This window comes from Mesoplodon densirostris, chromosome 12 (genome assembly GCF_025265405.1).
Source record: "Mesoplodon densirostris isolate mMesDen1 chromosome 12, mMesDen1 primary haplotype, whole genome shotgun sequence".
NCBI classification, from domain to species: Eukaryota; Metazoa; Chordata; class Mammalia; order Artiodactyla; family Ziphiidae; genus Mesoplodon; species Mesoplodon densirostris.
In genome coordinates this window covers 104,387,042-104,407,968 of record NC_082672.1, presented here as the reverse complement: position 1 = coordinate 104,407,968, position 20,927 = coordinate 104,387,042, and positions in this window count along the sequence as shown.

Here is a 20,927-nt window from a genome sequence, read left to right as displayed (position 1 = left end):
CGCACTGTTTCTCTCGAGAAATCTCACTTTTCCTCCCGGGGAATTCCTGCAGGGTGTCCAGGATGAGCGACCCCTGTGCTTTCCCTTCCGTTTTCTGCCCCAAGTCTCCTGCTTTCCAAAGGGGCAAATAATGCTTGACCCTTCAGGCTCCAGCTTCTACGTGGACCTCAGCCTGTGGACGGGCACCTTCTGCCAGGGGATCAGAGAGCCATGCGACACACTAGGCTCTCCCGTGAGGACATTTTTGTAAGCAGAGGGACTGCGACAGGTGGGGTGCCTAGCCAGAACAGTGCTTCCGTCAGGCCTTGGCGACACTGGAAAGTTCAGTGGCCTAGCAGTGCTTCGGAAAATGCGTCCATCATTTCGGGCTGGTTCCAAAGTCACGTTTCTGCTTGAGGTAAAGGGGTCGTCAGCTTGGAGTTCGTCGAAGCAATGCTGATCAGCGAGTAAGGTTCAGCGCATTTCAGAACTTCGCTGGGAGTCTGACAAGCATTGCACGTGACACCGTCCGCCACCGTGTTCCTGATACTGGTTTCCAGAGGTGGAGATCTGGCTCTCTGCCAGAGCAGGTCGCGTGGTGCCGTGCCCTCTGCATGCCTAGAGTGGAACGCAATGACCCATGGGGCTGGAGGTGGCTCGGAGGCCACAGATAACACGTTGGGGACCCCGTGCTCTTCCACGAGCCGGGTCTAGGCGCGAGGGAACTCGCAGTCCTGAGAGGCCTACCAGAGTTAAAGCAGCACATTCACTAAGCCTTCTCGGGAACCGTAATGCACTCCAACACTTGCCATGGCACACGCGGACCTTCCTTTTGCAGCATGTGGGCAGGTTTCCTAACCACGAGCCAGAAGGCTTGGGGATGAGCTCCGAGCACTGAACGGCATGCACCCACGTTCTTTCGAGAAAACCCATTCTGCCTCACTTTGCCTCCCAGGGAACTCCTACGGCGAATCCAAGACAGGCGACGGGACTGTTTTTCAGGGAGCTCTGAGGACGCAGCTCTCTGGGTTGCCAACAGGCCAAATTCCACTTTTCTCGTCCGACGCCCTTTTCACGACTGACACCCAGCTCATGTAGCTGAAGTGCCCGAGCAGCCAAAAGAGACACGGGTCGCACACTGGCCCCCTTCCCTGAGAGCACTTTGGGAAACATGTGTTCCTCCTGAATTGCACGAGTAAGGGAACGCCTTCGTTTCCCCCCGGTCACGGTATATCTTGCAAAGGGCTAGCAAACTTCCGAGGACGACTGCACAGCTCTCTCACTGTGTCCGGGGTCGAGGTGCTGCTTGCGGGAGCAAGAGGTCAGGTGTGAATGCCGAGAAGCCGGTCAAGCATGGCGTTTCTCTCAAAGCGCCTCAGGTTTACAAAATGACGACCCCCTTACATTGCCCAGAAGCCCGGTTAGAAACGTGATCTTCAGGCTTCTTCCAAGCCCTGGAAACCTAGCTCTCCGATGGAGGAAAGACTTTGTTGCCCGGCCTTCTGCGTCCCAAACAGTAGAGCCCAAAACCCATGTGGCTCGAGGGTGCTCAGCAGGCACAGATGCCACTTGTGGTACACACGTCCACCACCATGTTCCTGCACCTTACTTTGAGCCTGGCGCTCAGCTGACACTCGCCCTAGATGAAGTCAACTGCTGGATGTGCTCCTAGCAAGAACTTGCAAGCACGCTCTTTCTTTGAGGAAACCCTGCGTTCCTCCCCGGGTATTCCTGCAGGGTGTAGTAGGTGAGGAGCGCAGGGCTTTTTATTCAGTCTTTCGGCCTCAAGCATCCTAGTTTTCAAATGGGTAAATAATTCTTTCCCATCAGGCTCCGCTGTCGTTGTGGACACGTAGCCTGGGTAGCAGCCCCTTCTACCGGAGTGAAAAGAAACACACGCAAGAAACTAGGCGCTTCCGTGAGGCCCCTTTGGTAAGCAGTGTTTCTGCGTGAGGTGACGGGCTTAGCCGAGACAATGCCTCAGTCAGGCCTCGGTGACGGTGCCCCTTTCAAAGACCTAGCAATGGAAACGGAAATGTGTTCTTCATCATAGGGGGTGAGGGGAGGGATACCGAGTGAAGGTTCTGCGTGAGGTTAAGCGCCGTCAGCTTTGAGTTCCTAGGTTCTCTTCCCTGCACCGTGGAAGTCTCAGGGCATCTGAGATTTTCGCCTGAAGGCTGACATGAATTGTACATGAGACCGTCCACCAGCATGCTCCTGAGGCTGGTGTCCAGGAGTGTAGTTGTAGCAGGAGCTGGCTGCTTAGTGGCCCTTCCCTCTGCAGGCATCAGGTTCAGCCCAATGTCCCCCGGGGCCTGAAGTTGTTCGGAAGCCACTGATGACCCTTTGGGGTACTCCGTGTCCTGGCATGACCAGGGCCCAGCCGCGAGAGGCCGCGCCACCCTGGGAGGGATAAAGGCATTCAGCCACTGCACTCACTAAGGCTTCTTGGAAGCTGCCACCCTCGAGCGCTGACCAAGGCATATGCGGACTTTCCTTGCCGCACTACAGCCTAACAACCATCAGAGGATGAGAGCACATTTCTCCAGCTGGACCAGAAGTCGATGTGCTCCTTGTGGGAGCAAGACGTCCCCTATAAATTCCGAGAAGCCTTGTAATCGCAGGCTTTCCCCAGTGCAGCTCAGGTTTACAATCTGCGGTCCCCCTTGCTTTGCCCGGACGACCAGGGAGAAACGTGTGCCTGGAGAGTCCTGTAAGCTCTGGGTATCCAGCTCTCTGACAGAGGAAACACTTTGTTGCCTGGCCTTCTGCATACCAAGAGCTCAAAGACCATGGGGCTGGAGGTTGCTCAGAAGGCACAGTTGACACTTTCGGTACACAGTGACTTTCCTGGGAGAACGGTGCTGACGAGACGCTCCTCAGACTTGTGAAAGGCACACCAGCATTACAGCACTTCGGTGACGAAAGCCTCGGGTCAACTTGTGACCATCAACTCTGCTGATGGTAACCCTGCCCCTTCCTTTGCCCACTTTCGCCTTAGCTGAAGTACTCTGCTGGATGAGCTCCGGGCAAGGACTGGCAGGCGCACTGTTTCTCTCGAGAAATCTCACTTTTCCTCCCGGGGAATTCCTGCAGGGTGTCCAGGATGAGCGACCCCTGTGCTTTCCCTTCCGTTTTCTGCCCCAAGTCTCCTGCTTTCCAAAGGGGCAAATAATGCTTGACCCTTCAGGCTCCAGCTTCTACGTGGACCTCAGCCTGTGGACGGGCACCTTCTGCCAGGGGATCAGAGAGCCATGCGACACACTAGGCTCTCCCGTGAGGACATTTTTGTAAGCAGAGGGACTGCGACAGGTGGGGTGCTTAGCCAGAACAGTGCTTCCGTCAGGCCTTGGCGACACTGGAAAGTTCAGTGGCCTAGCAGTGCTTCGGAAAATGCGTCCATCATTTCGGGCTGGTTCCAAAGTCACGTTTCTGCTTGAGGTAAAGGGGTCGTCAGCTTGGAGTTCGTCGAAGCAATGCTGATCAGCGAGTAAGGTTCAGCGCATTTCAGAACTTCGCTGGGAGTCTGACAAGCATTGCACGTGACACCGTCCGCCACCGTGTTCCTGATACTGGTTTCCAGAGGTGGAGATCTGGCTCTCTGCCAGAGCAGGTCGCGTGGTGCCGTGCCCTCTGCATGCCTAGAGTGGAACGCAATGACCCATGGGGCTGGAGGTGGCTCGGAGGCCACAGATAACACGTTGGGGACCCCGTGCTCTTCCACGAGCCGGGTCTAGGCGCGAGGGAACTCGCAGTCCTGAGAGGCCTACCAGAGTTAAAGCAGCACATTCACTAAGCCTTCTCGGGAACCGTAATGCACTCCAACACTTGCCATGGCACACGCGGACCTTCCTTTTGCAGCATGTGGGCAGGTTTCCTAACCACGAGCCAGAAGGCTTGGGGATGAGCTCCGAGCACTGAACGGCATGCACCCACGTTCTTTCGAGAAAACCCACTCTGCCTCACTTTGCCTCCCAGGGAACTCCTACGGCGAATCCAAGACAGGCGACGGGACTGTTTTTCAGGGAGCTCTGAGGACGCAGCTCTCTGGGTTGCCAACAGGCCAAATTCCACTTTTCTCGTCCGACGCCCTTTTCACGACTGACACCCAGCTCATGTAGCTGAAGTGCCCGAGCAGCCAAAAGAGACACGGGTCGCACACTGGCCCCCTTCCCTGAGAGCACTTTGGGAAACATGTGTTCCTCCTGAATTGCACGAGTAAGGGAACGCCTTCGTTTCCCCCCGGTCACGGTATATCTTGCAAAGGGCTAGCAAACTTCCGAGGACGACTGCACAGCTCTCTCACTGTGTCCGGGGTCGAGGTGCTGCTTGCGGGAGCAAGAGGTCAGGTGTGAATGCCGAGAAGCCGGTCAAGCATGGCGTTTCTCTCAAAGCGCCTCAGGTTTACAAAATGACGACCCCCTTACATTGCCCAGAAGCCCGGTTAGAAACGTGATCTTCAGGCTTCTTCCAAGCCCTGGAAACCTAGCTCTCCGATGGAGGAAAGACTTTGTTGCCCGGCCTTCTGCGTCCCAAACAGTAGAGCCCAAAACCCATGTGGCTCGAGGGTGCTCAGCAGGCACAGATGCCACTTGTGGTACACACGTCCACCACCATGTTCCTGCACCTTACTTTGAGCCTGGCGCTCAGCTGACACTCGCCCTAGATGAAGTCAACTGCTGGATGTGCTCCTAGCAAGAACTTGCAAGCACGCTCTTTCTTTGAGGAAACCCTGCGTTCCTCCCCGGGTATTCCTGCAGGGTGTAGTAGGTGAGGAGCGCAGGGCTTTTTATTCAGTCTTTCGGCCTCAAGCATCCTAGTTTTCAAATGGGTAAATAATTCTTTCCCATCAGGCTCCACTGTCGTTGTGGACACGTAGCCTGGGTAGCAGCCCCTTCTACCGGAGTGAAAAGAAACACACGCAAGAAACTAGGCGCTTCCGTGAGGCCCCTTTGGTAAGCAGTGTTTCTGCGTGAGGTGAGGGGCTTAGCCGAGACAATGCCTCAGTCAGGCCTCGGTGACGGTGCCCCTTTCAAACACCTAGCAATGGAAACGGAAATGTGTTCTTCATCATAGGGGGTGAGGGGAGGGATACCGAGTGAAGGTTCTGCGTGAGGTTAAGCGCCGTCAGCTTTGAGTTCCTAGGTTCTCTGCCCTGCACCGTGGAAGTCTCAGGGCATCTGAGATTTTCGGCCGAAGGCTGACATGAATTGTACACGAGACCGTCCACCAGCATGCTCCTGAGGCTGGTGTCCAGGAGTGTAGTTGTAGCAGGAGCTGGCTGCTTAGTGGCCCTTCCCTCTGCAGGCATCAGGTTCAGCCCAATGTCCCCCGGGGCCTGAAGTTGTTCGGAAGCCACTGATGACCCTTTGGGGTACTCCGTGTCCTGGCATGACCAGGGCCCAGCCGCGAGAGGCCGCGCCACCCTGGGAGGGATAAAGGCATTCAGCCACTGCACTCACTAAGGCTTCTTGGAAGCTGCCACCCTCGAGCGCTGACCAAGGCATATGCGGACTTTCCTTGCCACACTACAGCCTAACAACCATCAGAGGATGAGAGCACATTTCTCCAGCTGGACCAGAAGTCGATGTGCTCCTTGTGGGAGCAAGACGTCCCCTATAAATTCCGAGAAGCCTTGTAATCGCAGGATTTCCCCAGTGCAGCTCAGGTTTACAATCTGCGGTCCCCCTTGCTTTGCCCGGACGACCAGGGAGAAACGTGTGCCTGGAGAGTCCTGTAAGCTCTGGGTATCCAGCTCTCTGACAGAGGAAACACTTTGTTGCCTGGCCTTCTGCATACCAAGAGCTCAAAGACCATGGGGCTGGAGGTTGCTCAGAAGGCACAGTTGACACTTTCGGTACACAGTGACTTTCCTGGGAGAACGGTGCTGACGAGACGCTCCTCAGACTTGTGAAAGGCACACCAGCATTACAGCACTTCGGTGACGAAAGCCTCGGGTCAACTTGTGACCATCAACTCTGCTGATGGTAACCCTGCCCCTTCCTTTGCCGACTTTCGCCTTAGCTGAAGTACTCTGCTGGATGAGCTCCGGGCAAGGACTGGCAGGCGCACTGTTTCTCTCGAGAAATCTCACTTTTCCTCCCGGGGAATTCCTGCAGGGTGTCCAGGATGAGCGACCCCTGTGCTTTCCCTTCCGTTTTCTGCCCCAAGTCTCCTGCTTTCCAAAGGGGCAAATAATGCTTGACCCTTCAGGCTCCAGCTTCTACGTGGACCTCAGCCTGTGGACGGGCACCTTCTGCCAGGGGATCAGAGAGCCATGCGACACACTAGGCTCTCCCGTGAGGACATTTTTGTAAGCAGAGGGACTGCGACAGGTGGGGTGCCTAGCCAGAACAGTGCTTCCGTCAGGCCTTGGCGACACTGGAAAGTTCAGTGGCCTAGCAGTGCTTCGGAAAATGCGTCCATCATTTCGGGCTGGTTCCAAAGTCACGTTTCTGCTTGAGGTAAAGGGGTCGTCAGCTTGGAGTTCGTCGAAGCAATGCTGATCAGCGAGTAAGGTTCAGCGCATTTCAGAACTTCGCTGGGAGTCTGACAAGCATTGCACGTGACACCGTCCGCCACCGTGTTCCTGATACTGGTTTCCAGAGGTGGAGATCTGGCTCTCTGCCAGAGCAGGTCGCGTGGTGCCGTGCCCTCTGCATGCCTAGAGTGGAACGCAATGACCCATGGGGCTGGAGGTGGCTCGGAGGCCACAGATAACACGTTGGGGACCCCGTGCTCTTCCACGAGCCGGGTCTAGGCGCGAGGGAACTCGCAGTCCTGAGAGGCCTACCAGAGTTAAAGCAGCACATTCACTAAGCCTTCTCGGGAACCGTAATGCACTCCAACACTTGCCATGGCACACGCGGACCTTCCTTTTGCAGCATGTGGGCAGGTTTCCTAACCACGAGCCAGAAGGCTTGGGGATGAGCTCTGAGCACTGAACGGCATGCACCCACGTTCTTTCGAGAAAACCCATTCTGCCTCACTTTGCCTCCCAGGGAACTCCTACGGCGAATCCAAGACAGGCGACGGGACTGTTTTTCAGGGAGCTCTGAGGACGCAGCTCTCTGGGTTGCCAACAGGCCAAATTCCACTTTTCTCGTCCGACGCCCTTTTCACGACTGACACCCAGCTCATGTAGCTGAAGTGCCCGAGCAGCCAAAAGAGACACGGGTCGCACACTGGCCCCCTTCCCTGAGAGCACTTTGGGAAACATGTGTTCCTCCTGAATTGCACGAGTAAGGGAACGCCTTCGTTTCCCCCCGGTCACGGTATATCTTGCAAAGGGCTAGCAAACTTCCGAGGACGACTGCACAGCTCTCTCACTGTGTCCGGGGTCGAGGTGCTGCTTGCGGGAGCAAGAGGTCAGGTGTGAATGCCGAGAAGCCGGTCAAGCATGGCGTTTCTCTCAAAGCGCCTCAGGTTTACAAAATGACGACCCCCTTACATTGCCCAGAAGCCCGGTTAGAAACGTGATCTTCAGGCTTCTTCCAAGCCCTGGAAACCTAGCTCTCCGATGGAGGAAAGACTTTGTTGCCCGGCCTTCTGCGTCCCAAACAGTAGAGCCCAAAACCCATGTGGCTCGAGGGTGCTCAGCAGGCACAGATGCCACTTGTGGTACACACGTCCACCACCATGTTCCTGCACCTTACTTTGAGCCTGGCGCTCAGCTGACACTCGCCCTAGATGAAGTCAACTGCTGGATGTGCTCCTAGCAAGAACTTGCAAGCACGCTCTTTCTTTGAGGAAACCCTGCGTTCCTCCCCGGGTATTCCTGCAGGGTGTAGTAGGTGAGGAGCGCAGGGCTTTTTATTCAGTCTTTCGGCCTCAAGCATCCTAGTTTTCAAATGGGTAAATAATTCTTTCCCATCAGGCTCCGCTGTCGTTGTGGACACGTAGCCTGGGTAGCAGCCCCTTCTACCGGAGTGAAAAGAAACACACGCAAGAAACTAGGCGCTTCCGTGAGGCCCCTTTGGTAAGCAGTGTTTCTGCGTGAGGTGAGGGGCTTAGCCGAGACAATGCCTCAGTCAGGCCTCGGTGACGGTGCCCCTTTCAAACACCTAGCAATGGAAACGGAAATGTGTTCTTCATCATAGGGGGTGAGGGGAGGGATACCGAGTGAAGGTTCTGCGTGAGGTTAAGCGCCGTCAGCTTTGAGTTCCTAGGTTCTCTGCCCTGCACCGTGGAAGTCTCAGGGCATCTGAGATTTTCGGCCGAAGGCTGACATGAATTGTACACGAGACCGTCCACCAGCATGCTCCTGAGGCTGGTGTCCAGGAGTGTAGTTGTAGCAGGAGCTGGCTGCTTAGTGGCCCTTCCCTCTGCAGGCATCAGGTTCAGCCCAATGTCCCCCGGGGCCTGAAGTTGTTCGGAAGCCACTGATGACCCTTTGGGGTACTCCGTGTCCTGGCATGACCAGGGCCCAGCCGCGAGAGGCCGCGCCACCCTGGGAGGGATAAAGGCATTCAGCCACTGCACTCACTAAGGCTTCTTGGAAGCTGCCACCCTCGAGCGCTGACCAAGGCATATGCGGACTTTCCTTGCCACACTACAGCCTAACAACCATCAGAGGATGAGAGCACATTTCTCCAGCTGGACCAGAAGTCGATGTGCTCCTTGTGGGAGCAAGACGTCCCCTATAAATTCCGAGAAGCCTTGTAATCGCAGGATTTCCCCAGTGCAGCTCAGGTTTACAATCTGCGGTCCCCCTTGCTTTGCCCGGACGACCAGGGAGAAACGTGTGCCTGGAGAGTCCTGTAAGCTCTGGGTATCCAGCTCTCTGACAGAGGAAACACTTTGTTGCCTGGCCTTCTGCATACCAAGAGCTCAAAGACCATGGGGCTGGAGGTTGCTCAGAAGGCACAGTTGACACTTTCGGTACACAGTGACTTTCCTGGGAGAACGGTGCTGACGAGACGCTCCTCAGACTTGTGAAAGGCACACCAGCATTACAGCACTTCGGTGACGAAAGCCTCGGGTCAACTTGTGACCATCAACTCTGCTGATGGTAACCCTGCCCCTTCCTTTGCCGACTTTCGCCTTAGCTGAAGTACTCTGCTGGATGAGCTCCGGGCAAGGACTGGCAGGCGCACTGTTTCTCTCGAGAAATCTCACTTTTCCTCCCGGGGAATTCCTGCAGGGTGTCCAGGATGAGCGACCCCTGTGCTTTCCCTTCCGTTTTCTGCCCCAAGTCTCCTGCTTTCCAAAGGGGCAAATAATGCTTGACCCTTCAGGCTCCAGCTTCTACGTGGACCTCAGCCTGTGGACGGGCACCTTCTGCCAGGGGATCAGAGAGCCATGCGACACACTAGGCTCTCCCGTGAGGACATTTTTGTAAGCAGAGGGACTGCGACAGGTGGGGTGCCTAGCCAGAACAGTGCTTCCGTCAGGCCTTGGCGACACTGGAAAGTTCAGTGGCCTAGCAGTGCTTCGGAAAATGCGTCCATCATTTCGGGCTGGTTCCAAAGTCACGTTTCTGCTTGAGGTAAAGGGGTCGTCAGCTTGGAGTTCGTCGAAGCAATGCTGATCAGCGAGTAAGGTTCAGCGCATTTCAGAACTTCGCTGGGAGTCTGACAAGCATTGCACGTGACACCGTCCGCCACCGTGTTCCTGATACTGGTTTCCAGAGGTGGAGATCTGGCTCTCTGCCAGAGCAGGTCGCGTGGTGCCGTGCCCTCTGCATGCCTAGAGTGGAACGCAATGACCCATGGGGCTGGAGGTGGCTCGGAGGCCACAGATAACACGTTGGGGACCCCGTGCTCTTCCACGAGCCGGGTCTAGGCGCGAGGGAACTCGCAGTCCTGAGAGGCCTACCAGAGTTAAAGCAGCACATTCACTAAGCCTTCTCGGGAACCGTAATGCACTCCAACACTTGCCATGGCACACGCGGACCTTCCTTTTGCAGCATGTGGGCAGGTTTCCTAACCACGAGCCAGAAGGCTTGGGGATGAGCTCCGAGCACTGAACGGCATGCACCCACGTTCTTTCGAGAAAACCCATTCTGCCTCACTTTGCCTCCCAGGGAACTCCTATGGCGAATCCAAGACAGGCGACGGGACTGTTTTTCAGGGAGCTCTGAGGACGCAGCTCTCTGGGTTGCCAACAGGCCAAATTCCACTTTTCTCGTCCGACGCCCTTTTCACGACTGACACCCAGCTCATGTAGCTGAAGTGCCCGAGCAGCCAAAAGAGACACGGGTCGCACACTGGCCCCCTTCCCTGAGAGCACTTTGGGAAACATGTGTTCCTCCTGAATTGCACGAGTAAGGGAACGCCTTCGTTTCCCCCCGGTCACGGTATATCTTGCAAAGGGCTAGCAAACTTCCGAGGACCACTGCACAGCTCTCTCACTGTGTCCGGGGTCGAGGTGCTGCTTGCGGGAGCAAGAGGTCAGGTGTGAATGCCGAGAAGCCGGTCAAGCATGGCGTTTCTCTCAAAGCGCCTCAGGTTTACAAAATGACGACCCCCTTACATTGCCCAGAAGCCCGGTTAGAAACGTGATCTTCAGGCTTCTTCCAAGCCCTGGAAACCTAGCTCTCCGATGGAGGAAAGACTTTGTTGCCCGGCCTTCTGCGTCCCAAACAGTAGAGCCCAAAACCCATGTGGCTCGAGGGTGCTCAGCAGGCACAGATGCCACTTGTGGTACACACGTCCACCACCATGTTCCTGCACCTTACTTTGAGCCTGGCGCTCAGCTGACACTCGCCCTAGATGAAGTCAACTGCTGGATGTGCTCCTAGCAAGAACTTGCAAGCACGCTCTTTCTTTGAGGAAACCCTGCGTTCCTCCCCGGGTATTCCTGCAGGGTGTAGTAGGTGAGGAGCGCAGGGCTTTTTATTCAGTCTTTCGGCCTCAAGCATCCTAGTTTTCAAATGGGTAAATAATTCTTTCCCATCAGGCTCCACTGTCGTTGTGGACACGTAGCCTGGGTAGCAGCCCCTTCTACCGGAGTGAAAAGAAACACACGCAAGAAACTAGGCGCTTCCGTGAGGCCCCTTTGGTAAGCAGTGTTTCTGCGTGAGGTGACGGGCTTAGCCGAGACAATGCCTCAGTCAGGCCTCGGTGACGGTGCCCCTTTCAAAGACCTAGCAATGGAAACGGAAATGTGTTCTTCATCATAGGGGGTGAGGGGAGGGATACCGAGTGAAGGTTCTGCGTGAGGTTAAGCGCCGTCAGCTTTGAGTTCCTAGGTTCTCTTCCCTGCACCGTGGAAGTCTCAGGGCATCTGAGATTTTCGCCTGAAGGCTGACATGAATTGTACACGAGACCGTCCACCAGCATGCTCCTGAGGCTGGTGTCCAGGAGTGTAGTTGTAGCAGGAGCTGGCTGCTTAGTGGCCCTTCCCTCTGCAGGCATCAGGTTCAGCCCAATGTCCCCCGGGGCCTGAAGTTGTTCGGAAGCCACTGATGACCCTTTGGGGTACTCCGTGTCCTGGCATGACCAGGGCCCAGCCGCGAGAGGCCGCGCCACCCTGGGAGGGATAAAGGCATTCAGCCACTGCACTCACTAAGGCTTCTTGGAAGCTGCCACCCTCGAGCGCTGACCAAGGCATATGCGGACTTTCCTTGCCGCACTACAGCCTAACAACCATCAGAGGATGAGAGCACATTTCTCCAGCTGGACCAGAAGTCGATGTGCTCCTTGTGGGAGCAAGACGTCCCCTATAAATTCCGAGAAGCCTTGTAATCGCAGGCTTTCCCCAGTGCAGCTCAGGTTTACAATCTGCGGTCCCCCTTGCTTTGCCCGGACGACCAGGGAGAAACGTGTGCCTGGAGAGTCCTGTAAGCTCTGGGTATCCAGCTCTCTGACAGAGGAAACACTTTGTTGCCTGGCCTTCTGCATACCAAGAGCTCAAAGACCATGGGGCTGGAGGTTGCTCAGAAGGCACAGTTGACACTTTCGGTACACAGTGACTTTCCTGGGAAAACGGTGCTGACGAGACGCTCCTCAGTCTTGTGAAAGGCACACCAGCATTACAGCACTTCGGTGACGAAAGCCTCGGGTCAACTTGTGACCATCAACTCTGCTGATGGTAACCCTGCCCCTTCCTTTGCCGACTTTCGCCTTAGCTGAAGTACTCTGCTGGATGAGCTCCGGGCAAGGACTGGCAGGCGCACTGTTTCTCTCGAGAAATCTCGCTTTTCCTCCCGGGGAATTCCTGCAGGGTGTCCAGGATGAGCGACCCCTGTGCTTTCCCTTCCGTTTTCTGCCCCAAGTCTCCTGCTTTCCAAAGGGGCAAATAATGCTTGACCCTTCAGGCTCCAGCTTCTACGTGGACCTCAGCCTGTGGACGGGCACCTTCTGCCAGGGGATCAGAGAGCCATGCGACACACTAGGCTCTCCCGTGAGGACATTTTTGTGAGCAGAGGGACTGCGACAGGTGGGGTGCCTAGCCAGAACAGTGCTTCCGTCAGGCCTTGGCGACACTGGAAAGTTCAGTGGCCTAGCAGTGCTTCGGAAAATGCGTCCATCATTTCGGGCTGGTTCCAAAGTCACGTTTCTGCTTGAGGTAAAGGGGTCGTCAGCTTGGAGTTCGTCGAAGCAATGCTGATCAGCGAGTAAGGTTCAGCGCATTTCAGAACTTCGCTGGGAGTCTGACAAGCATTGCACGTGACACCGTCCGCCACCGTGTTCCTGATACTGGTTTCCAGAGGTGGAGATCTGGCTCTCTGCCAGAGCAGGTCGCGTGGTGCCGTGCCCTCTGCATGCCTAGAGTGGAACGCAATGACCCATGGGGCTGGAGGTGGCTCGGAGGCCACAGATAACACGTTGGGGACCCCGTGCTCTTCCACGAGCCGGGTCTAGGCGCGAGGGAACTCGCAGTCCTGAGAGGCCTACCAGAGTTAAAGCAGCACATTCACTAAGCCTTCTCGGGAACCGTAATGCACTCCAACACTTGCCATGGCACACGCGGACCTTCCTTTTGCAGCATGTGGGCAGGTTTCCTAACCACGAGCCAGAAGGCTTGGGGATGAGCTCCGAGCACTGAACGGCATGCACCCACGTTCTTTCGAGAAAACCCACTCTGCCTCACTTTGCCTCCCAGGGAACTCCTACGGCGAATCCAAGACAGGCGACGGGACTGTTTTTCAGGGAGCTCTGAGGACGCAGCTCTCTGGGTTGCCAACAGGCCAAATTCCACTTTTCTCGTCCGACGCCCTTTTCACGACTGACACCCAGCTCATGTAGCTGAAGTGCCCGAGCAGCCAAAAGAGACACGGGTCGCACACTGGCCCCCTTCCCTGAGAGCACTTTGGGAAACATGTGTTCCTCCTGAATTGCACGAGTAAGGGAACGCCTTCGTTTCCCCCCGGTCACGGTATATCTTGCAAAGGGCTAGCAAACTTCCGAGGACGACTGCACAGCTCTCTCACTGTGTCCGGGGTCGAGGTGCTGCTTGCGGGAGCAAGAGGTCAGGTGTGAATGCCGAGAAGCCGGTCAAGCATGGCGTTTCTCTCAAAGCGCCTCAGGTTTACAAAATGACGACCCCCTTACATTGCCCAGAAGCCCGGTTAGAAACGTGATCTTCAGGCTTCTTCCAAGCCCTGGAAACCTAGCTCTCCGATGGAGGAAAGACTTTGTTGCCCGGCCTTCTGCGTCCCAAACAGTAGAGCCCAAAACCCATGTGGCTCGAGGGTGCTCAGCAGGCACAGATGCCACTTGTGGTACACACGTCCACCACCATGTTCCTGCACCTTACTTTGAGCCTGGCGCTCAGCTGACACTCGCCCTAGATGAAGTCAACTGCTGGATGTGCTCCTAGCAAGAACTTGCAAGCACGCTCTTTCTTTGAGGAAACCCTGCGTTCCTCCCCGGGTATTCCTGCAGGGTGTAGTAGGTGAGGAGCGCAGGGCTTTTTATTCAGTCTTTCGGCCTCAAGCATCCTAGTTTTCAAATGGGTAAATAATTCTTTCCCATCAGGCTCCACTGTCGTTGTGGACACGTAGCCTGGGTAGCAGCCCCTTCTACCGGAGTGAAAAGAAACACACGCAAGAAACTAGGCGCTTCCGTGAGGCCCCTTTGGTAAGCAGTGTTTCTGCGTGAGGTGAGGGGCTTAGCCGAGACAATGCCTCAGTCAGGCCTTGGTGACGGTGCCCCTTTCAAACACCTAGCAATGGAAACGGAAATGTGTTCTTCATCATAGGGGGTGAGGGGAGGGATACCGAGTGAAGGTTCTGCGTGAGGTTAAGCGCCGTCAGCTTTGAGTTCCTAGGTTCTCTGCCCTGCACCGTGGAAGTCTCAGGGCATCTGAGATTTTCGCCTGAAGGCTGACATGAATTGTACACGAGACCGTCCACCAGCATGCTCCTGAGGCTGGTGTCCAGGAGTGTAGTTGTAGCAGGAGCTGGCTGCTTAGTGGCCCTTCCCTCTGCAGGCATCAGGTTCAGCCCAATGTCCCCCGGGGCCTGAAGTTGTTCGGAAGCCACTGATGACCCTTTGGGGTACTCCGTGTCCTGGCATGACCAGGGCCCAGCCGCGAGAGGCCGCGCCACCCTGGGAGGGATAAAGGCATTCAGCCACTGCACTCACTAAGGCTTCTTGGAAGCTGCCACCCTCGAGCGCTGACCAAGGCATATGCGGACTTTCCTTGCCGCACTACAGCCTAACAACCATCAGAGGATGAGAGCACATTTCTCCAGCTGGACCAGAAGTCGATGTGCTCCTTGTGGGAGCAAGACGTCCCCTATAAATTCCGAGAAGCCTTGTAATCGCAGGCTTTCCCCAGTGCAGCTCAGGTTTACAATCTGCGGTCCCCCTTGCTTTGCCCGGACGACCAGGGAGAAACGTGTGCCTGGAGAGTCCTGTAAGCTCTGGGTATCCAGCTCTCTGACAGAGGAAACACTTTGTTGCCTGGCCTTCTGCATACCAAGAGCTCAAAGACCATGGGGCTGGAGGTTGCTCAGAAGGCACAGTTGACACTTTCGGTACACAGTGACTTTCCTGGGAGAACGGTGCTGACGAGACGCTCCTCAGACTTGTGAAAGGCACACCAGCATTACAGCACTTCGGTGACGAAAGCCTCGGGTCAACTTGTGACCATCAACTCTGCTGATGGTAACCCTGCCCCTTCCTTTGCCCACTTTCGCCTTAGCTGAAGTACTCTGCTGGATGAGCTCCGGGCAAGGACTGGCAGGCGCACTGTTTCTCTCGAGAAATCTCGCTTTTCCTCCCGGGGAATTCCTGCAGGGTGTCCAGGATGAGCGACCCCTGTGCTTTCCCTTCCGTTTTCTGCCCCAAGTCTCCTGCTTTCCAAAGGGGCAAATAATGCTTGACCCTTCAGGCTCCAGCTTCTACGTGGACCTCAGCCTGTGGACGGGCACCTTCTGCCAGGGGATCAGAGAGCCATGCGACACACTAGGCTCTCCCGTGAGGACATTTTTGTGAGCAGAGGGACTGCGACAGGTGGGGTGCCTAGCCAGAACAGTGCTTCCGTCAGGCCTTGGCGACACTGGAAAGTTCAGTGGCCTAGCAGTGCTTCGGAAAATGCGTCCATCATTTCGGGCTGGTTCCAAAGTCACGTTTCTGCTTGAGGTAAAGGGGTCGTCAGCTTGGAGTTCGTCGAAGCAATGCTGATCAGCGAGTAAGGTTCAGCGCATTTCAGAACTTCGCTGGGAGTCTGACAAGCATTGCACGTGACACCGTCCGCCACCGTGTTCCTGATACTGGTTTCCAGAGGTGGAGATCTGGCTCTCTGCCAGAGCAGGTCGCGTGGTGCCGTGCCCTCTGCATGCCTAGAGTGGAACGCAATGACCCATGGGGCTGGAGGTGGCTCGGAGGCCACAGATAACACGTTGGGGACCCCGTGCTCTTCCACGAGCCGGGTCTAGGCGCGAGGGAACTCGCAGTCCTGAGAGGCCTACCAGAGTTAAAGCAGCACATTCACTAAGCCTTCTCGGGAACCGTAATGCACTCCAACACTTGCCATGGCACACGCGGACCTTCCTTTTGCAGCATGTGGGCAGGTTTCCTAACCACGAGCCAGAAGGCTTGGGGATGAGCTCCGAGCACTGAACGGCATGCACCCACGTTCTTTCGAGAAAACCCACTCTGCCTCACTTTGCCTCCCAGGGAACTCCTACGGCGAATCCAAGACAGGCGACGGGACTGTTTTTCAGGGAGCTCTGAGGACGCAGCTCTCTGGGTTGCCAACAGGCCAAATTCCACTTTTCTCGTCCGACGCCCTTTTCACGACTGACACCCAGCTCATGTAGCTGAAGTGCCCGAGCAGCCAAAAGAGACACGGGTCGCACACTGGCCCCCTTCCCTGAGAGCACTTTGGGAAACATGTGTTCCTCCTGAATTGCACGAGTAAGGGAACGCCTTCGTTTCCCCCCGGTCACGGTATATCTTGCAAAGGGCTAGCAAACTTCCGAGGACCACTGCACAGCTCTCTCACTGTGTCCGGGGTCGAGGTGCTGCTTGCGGGAGCAAGAGGTCAGGTGTGAATGCCGAGAAGCCGGTCAAGCATGGCGTTTCTCTCAAAGCGCCTCAGGTTTACAAAATGACGACCCCCTTACATTGCCCAGAAGCCCGGTTAGAAACGTGATCTTCAGGCTTCTTCCAAGCCCTGGAAACCTAGCTCTCCGATGGAGGAAAGACTTTGTTGCCCGGCCTTCTGCGTCCCAAACAGTAGAGCCCAAAACCCATGTGGCTCGAGGGTGCTCAGCAGGCACAGATGCCACTTGTGGTACACACGTCCACCACCATGTTCCTGCACCTTACTTTGAGCCTGGCGCTCAGCTGACACTCGCCCTAGATGAAGTCAACTGCTGGATGTGCTCCTAGCAAGAACTTGCAAGCACGCTCTTTCTTTGAGGAAACCCTGCGTTCCTCCCCGGGTATTCCTGCAGGGTGTAGTAGGTGAGGAGCGCAGGGCTTTTTATTCAGTCTTTCGGCCTCAAGCATCCTAGTTTTCAAATGGGTAAATAATTCTTTCCCATCAGGCTCCACTGTCGTTGTGGACACGTAGCCTGGGTAGCAGCCCCTTCTACCGGAGTGAAAAGAAACACACGCAAGAAACTAGGCGCTTCCGTGAGGCCCCTTTGGTAAGCAGTGTTTCTGCGTGAGGTGACGGGCTTAGCCGAGACAATGCCTCAGTCAGGCCTCGGTGACGGTGCCCCTTTCAAACACCTAGCAATGGAAACGGAAATGTGTTCTTCATCATAGGGGGTGAGGGGAGGGATACCGAGTGAAGGTTCTGCGTGAGGTTAAGCGCCGTCAGCTTTGAGTTCCTAGGTTCTCTGCCCTGCACCGTGGAAGTCTCAGGGCATCTGAGATTTTCGCCTGAAGGCTGACATGAATTGTACACGAGACCGTCCACCAGCATGCTCCTGAGGCTGGTGTCCAGGAGTGTAGTTGTAGCAGGAGCTGGCTGCTTAGTGGCCCTTCCCTCTGCAGGCATCAGGTTCAGCCCAATGTCCCCCGGGGCCTGAAGTTGTTCGGAAGCCACTGATGACCCTTTGGGGTACTCCGTGTCCTGGCATGACCAGGGCCCAGCCGCGAGAGGCCGCGCCACCCTGGGAGGGATAAAGGCATTCAGCCACTGCACTCACTAAGGCTTCTTGGAAGCTGCCACCCTCGAGCGCTGACCAAGGCATATGCGGACTTTCCTTGCCGCACTACAGCCTAACAACCATCAGAGGATGAGAGCACATTTCTCCAGCTGGACCAGAAGTCGATGTGCTCCTTGTGGGAGCAAGACGTCCCCTATAAATTCCGAGAAGCCTTGTAATCGCAGGCTTTCCCCAGTGCAGCTCAGGTTTACAATCTGCGGTCCCCCTTGCTTTGCCCGGACGACCAGGGAGAAACGTGTGCCTGGAGAGTCCTGTAAGCTCTGGGTATCCAGCTCTCTGACAGAGGAAACACTTTGTTGCCTGGCCTTCTGCATACCAAGAGCTCAAAGACCATGGGGCTGGAGGTTGCTCAGAAGGCACAGTTGACACTTTCGGTACACAGTGACTTTCCTGGGAGAACGGTGCTGACGAGACGCTCCTCAGACTTGTGAAAGGCACACCAGCATTACAGCACTTCGGTGACGAAAGCCTCGGGTCAACTTGTGACCATCAACTCTGCTGATGGTAACCCTGCCCCTTCCTTTGCCCACTTTCGCCTTAGCTGAAGTACTCTGCTGGATGAGCTCCGGGCAAGGACTGGCAGGCGCACTGTTTCTCTCGAGAAATCTCACTTTTCCTCCCGGGGAATTCCTGCAGGGTGTCCAGGATGAGCGACCCCTGTGCTTTCCCTTCCGTTTTCTGCCCCAAGTCTCCTGCTTTCCAAAGGGGCAAATAATGCTTGACCCTTCAGGCTCCAGCTTCTACGTGGACCTCAGCCTGTGGACGGGCACCTTCTGCCAGGGGATCAGAGAGCCATGCGACACACTAGGCTCTCCCGTGAGGACATTTTTGTGAGCAGAGGGACTGCGACAGGTGGGGTGCCTAGCCAGAACAGTGCTTCCGTCAGGCCTTGGCGACACTGGAAAGTTCAGTGGCCTAGCAGTGCTTCGGAAAATGCGTCCATCATTTCGGGCTGGTTCCAAAGTCACGTTTCTGCTTGAGGTAAAGGGGTCGTCAGCTTGGAGTTCGTCGAAGCAATGCTGATCAGCGAGTAAGGGTCAGTGCATTTCAGAACTTCGCTGGGAGTCTGACAAGCATTGCACGTGACACCGTCCGCCACCGTGTTCCTGATACTGGTTTCCAGAGGTGGAGATCTGGCTCTCTGCCAGAGCAGGTCACGTGGTGCCGTGCCCTCTGCATGCCTAGAGTGGAACGCAATGACCCATGGGGCTGGAGGTGGCTCGGAGGCCACAGATAACACGTTGGGGACCCCGTGCTCTTCCACGAGCCGGGTCTAGGCGCGAGGGAACTCGCAGTCCTGAGAGGCCTACCAGAGTTAAAGCAGCACATTCACTAAGCCTTCTCGGGAACCGTAATGCACTCCAACACTTGCCATGGCACACGCGGACCTTCCTTTTGCAGCATGTGGGCAGGTTTCCTAACCACGAGCCAGAAGGCTTGGGGATGAGCTCCGAGCACTGAACGGCATGCACCCACGTTCTTTCGAGAAAACCCACTCTGCCTCACTTTGCCTCCCAGGGAACTCCTACGGCGAATCCAAGACAGGCGACGGGACTGTTTTTCAGGGAGCTCTGAGGACGCAGCTCTCTGGGTTGCCAACAGGCCAAATTCCACTTTTCTCGTCCGACGCCCTTTTCACGACTGACACCCAGCTCATGTAGCTGAAGTGCCCGAGCAGCCAAAAGAGACACGGGTCGCACACTGGCCCCCTTCCCTGAGAGCACTTTGGGAAACATGTGTTCCTCCTGAATTGCACGAGTAAGGGAACGCCTTCGTTTCCCCCCGGTCACGGTATATCTTGCAAAGGGCTAGCAAACTTCCGAGGACGACTGCACAGCTCTCTCACTGTGTCCGGGGTCGAGGTGCTGCTTGCGGGAGCAAGAGGTCAGGTGTGAATGCCGAGAAGCCGGTCAAGCATGGCGTTTCTCTCAAAGCGCCTCAGGTTTACAAAATGACGACGCCCTTACATTGCCCAGAAGCCCGGTTAGAAACGTGATCTTCAGGCTTCTTCCAAGCCCTGGAAACCTAGCTCTCCGATGGAGGAAAGACTTTGTTGCCCGGCCTTCTGCGTCCCAAACAGTAGAGCCCAAAACCCATGTGGCTCGAGGGTGCTCAGCAGGCACAGAAGCCACTTGTGGTACACACGTCCACCACCATGTTCCTGCACCTTACTTTGAGCCTGGCACTCAGCTGACACTCGCCCTAGATGAAGTCAACTGCTGGATGTGCTCCTAGCTAGAACTTGCAAGCACGCTCTTTCTTTGAGGAAACCCTGCGTTCCTCCCCGGGTATTCCTGCAGGGTGTAGTAGGTGAGGAGCGCAGGGCTTTTTATTCAGTCTTTAGGCCTCAAGCATCCTAGTTTTCAAATGGGTAAATAATTCCTTCCCATCAGGCTCCACTGTCGTTGTGGACACGTAGCCTGGGTAGCAGCCCCTTCTACCGGAGTGAAAAGAAACACACGCAAGAAACTAGGCGCTTCCGTGAGGCCCCTTTGGTAAGCAGTGTTTCTGCGTGAGGTGACGGGCTTAGCCGAGACAATGCCTCAGTCAGGCCTCGGTGACGGTGCCCCTTTCAAAGACCTAGCAATGGGAACGGAAATGTGTTCTTCATCATAGGGGGTGAGGGGAGGGATACCGAGTGAAGGTTCTGCGTGAGGTTAAGCGCCGTCAGCTTTGAGTTCCTAGGTTCTCTTCCCTGCACCGTGGAAGTCTCAGGGCATCTGAGATTTTCGCCTGAAGGCTGACATGAATTGTACACGAGACCGTCCACCAGCATGCTCCTGAGGCTGGTGTCCAGGAGTGTAGTTGTAGCAGGAGCTGGCTGCTTAGTGGCCCTTCCCTCTGCAGGCATCAGGTTCAGCCCAATGTCCCACGGGGCCTGAAGTTGTTCGGAAGCCACTGATGACCCTTTGGGGTACTCCGTGTCCTGGCATGACCAGGGCCCAGCCGCGAGAGGCCGCGCCACCCTGGGAGGGATAAAGGCATTCAGCCACTGCACTCACTAAGGCTTCTTGGAAGCTGCCACCCTCGAGCGCTGACCAAGGCATATGCGGACTTTCCTTGCCGCACTACAGCCTAACAACCATCAGAGGATGAGAGCACATTTCTCCAGCTGGACCAGAAGTCGATGTGCTCCTTGTGGGAGCAAGACGTCCCCTATAAATTCCGAGAAGCCTTGTAATCGCAGGCTTTCCCCAGTGCAGCTCAGGTTTACAATCTGCGGTCCCCCTTGCTTTGCCCGGACGACCAGGGAGAAACGTGTGCCTGGAGAGTCCTGTAAGCTCTGGGTATCCAGCTCTCTGACAGAGGAAACACTTTGTTGCCTGGCCTTCTGCATACCAAGAGCTCAAAGACCATGGGGCTGGAGGTTGCT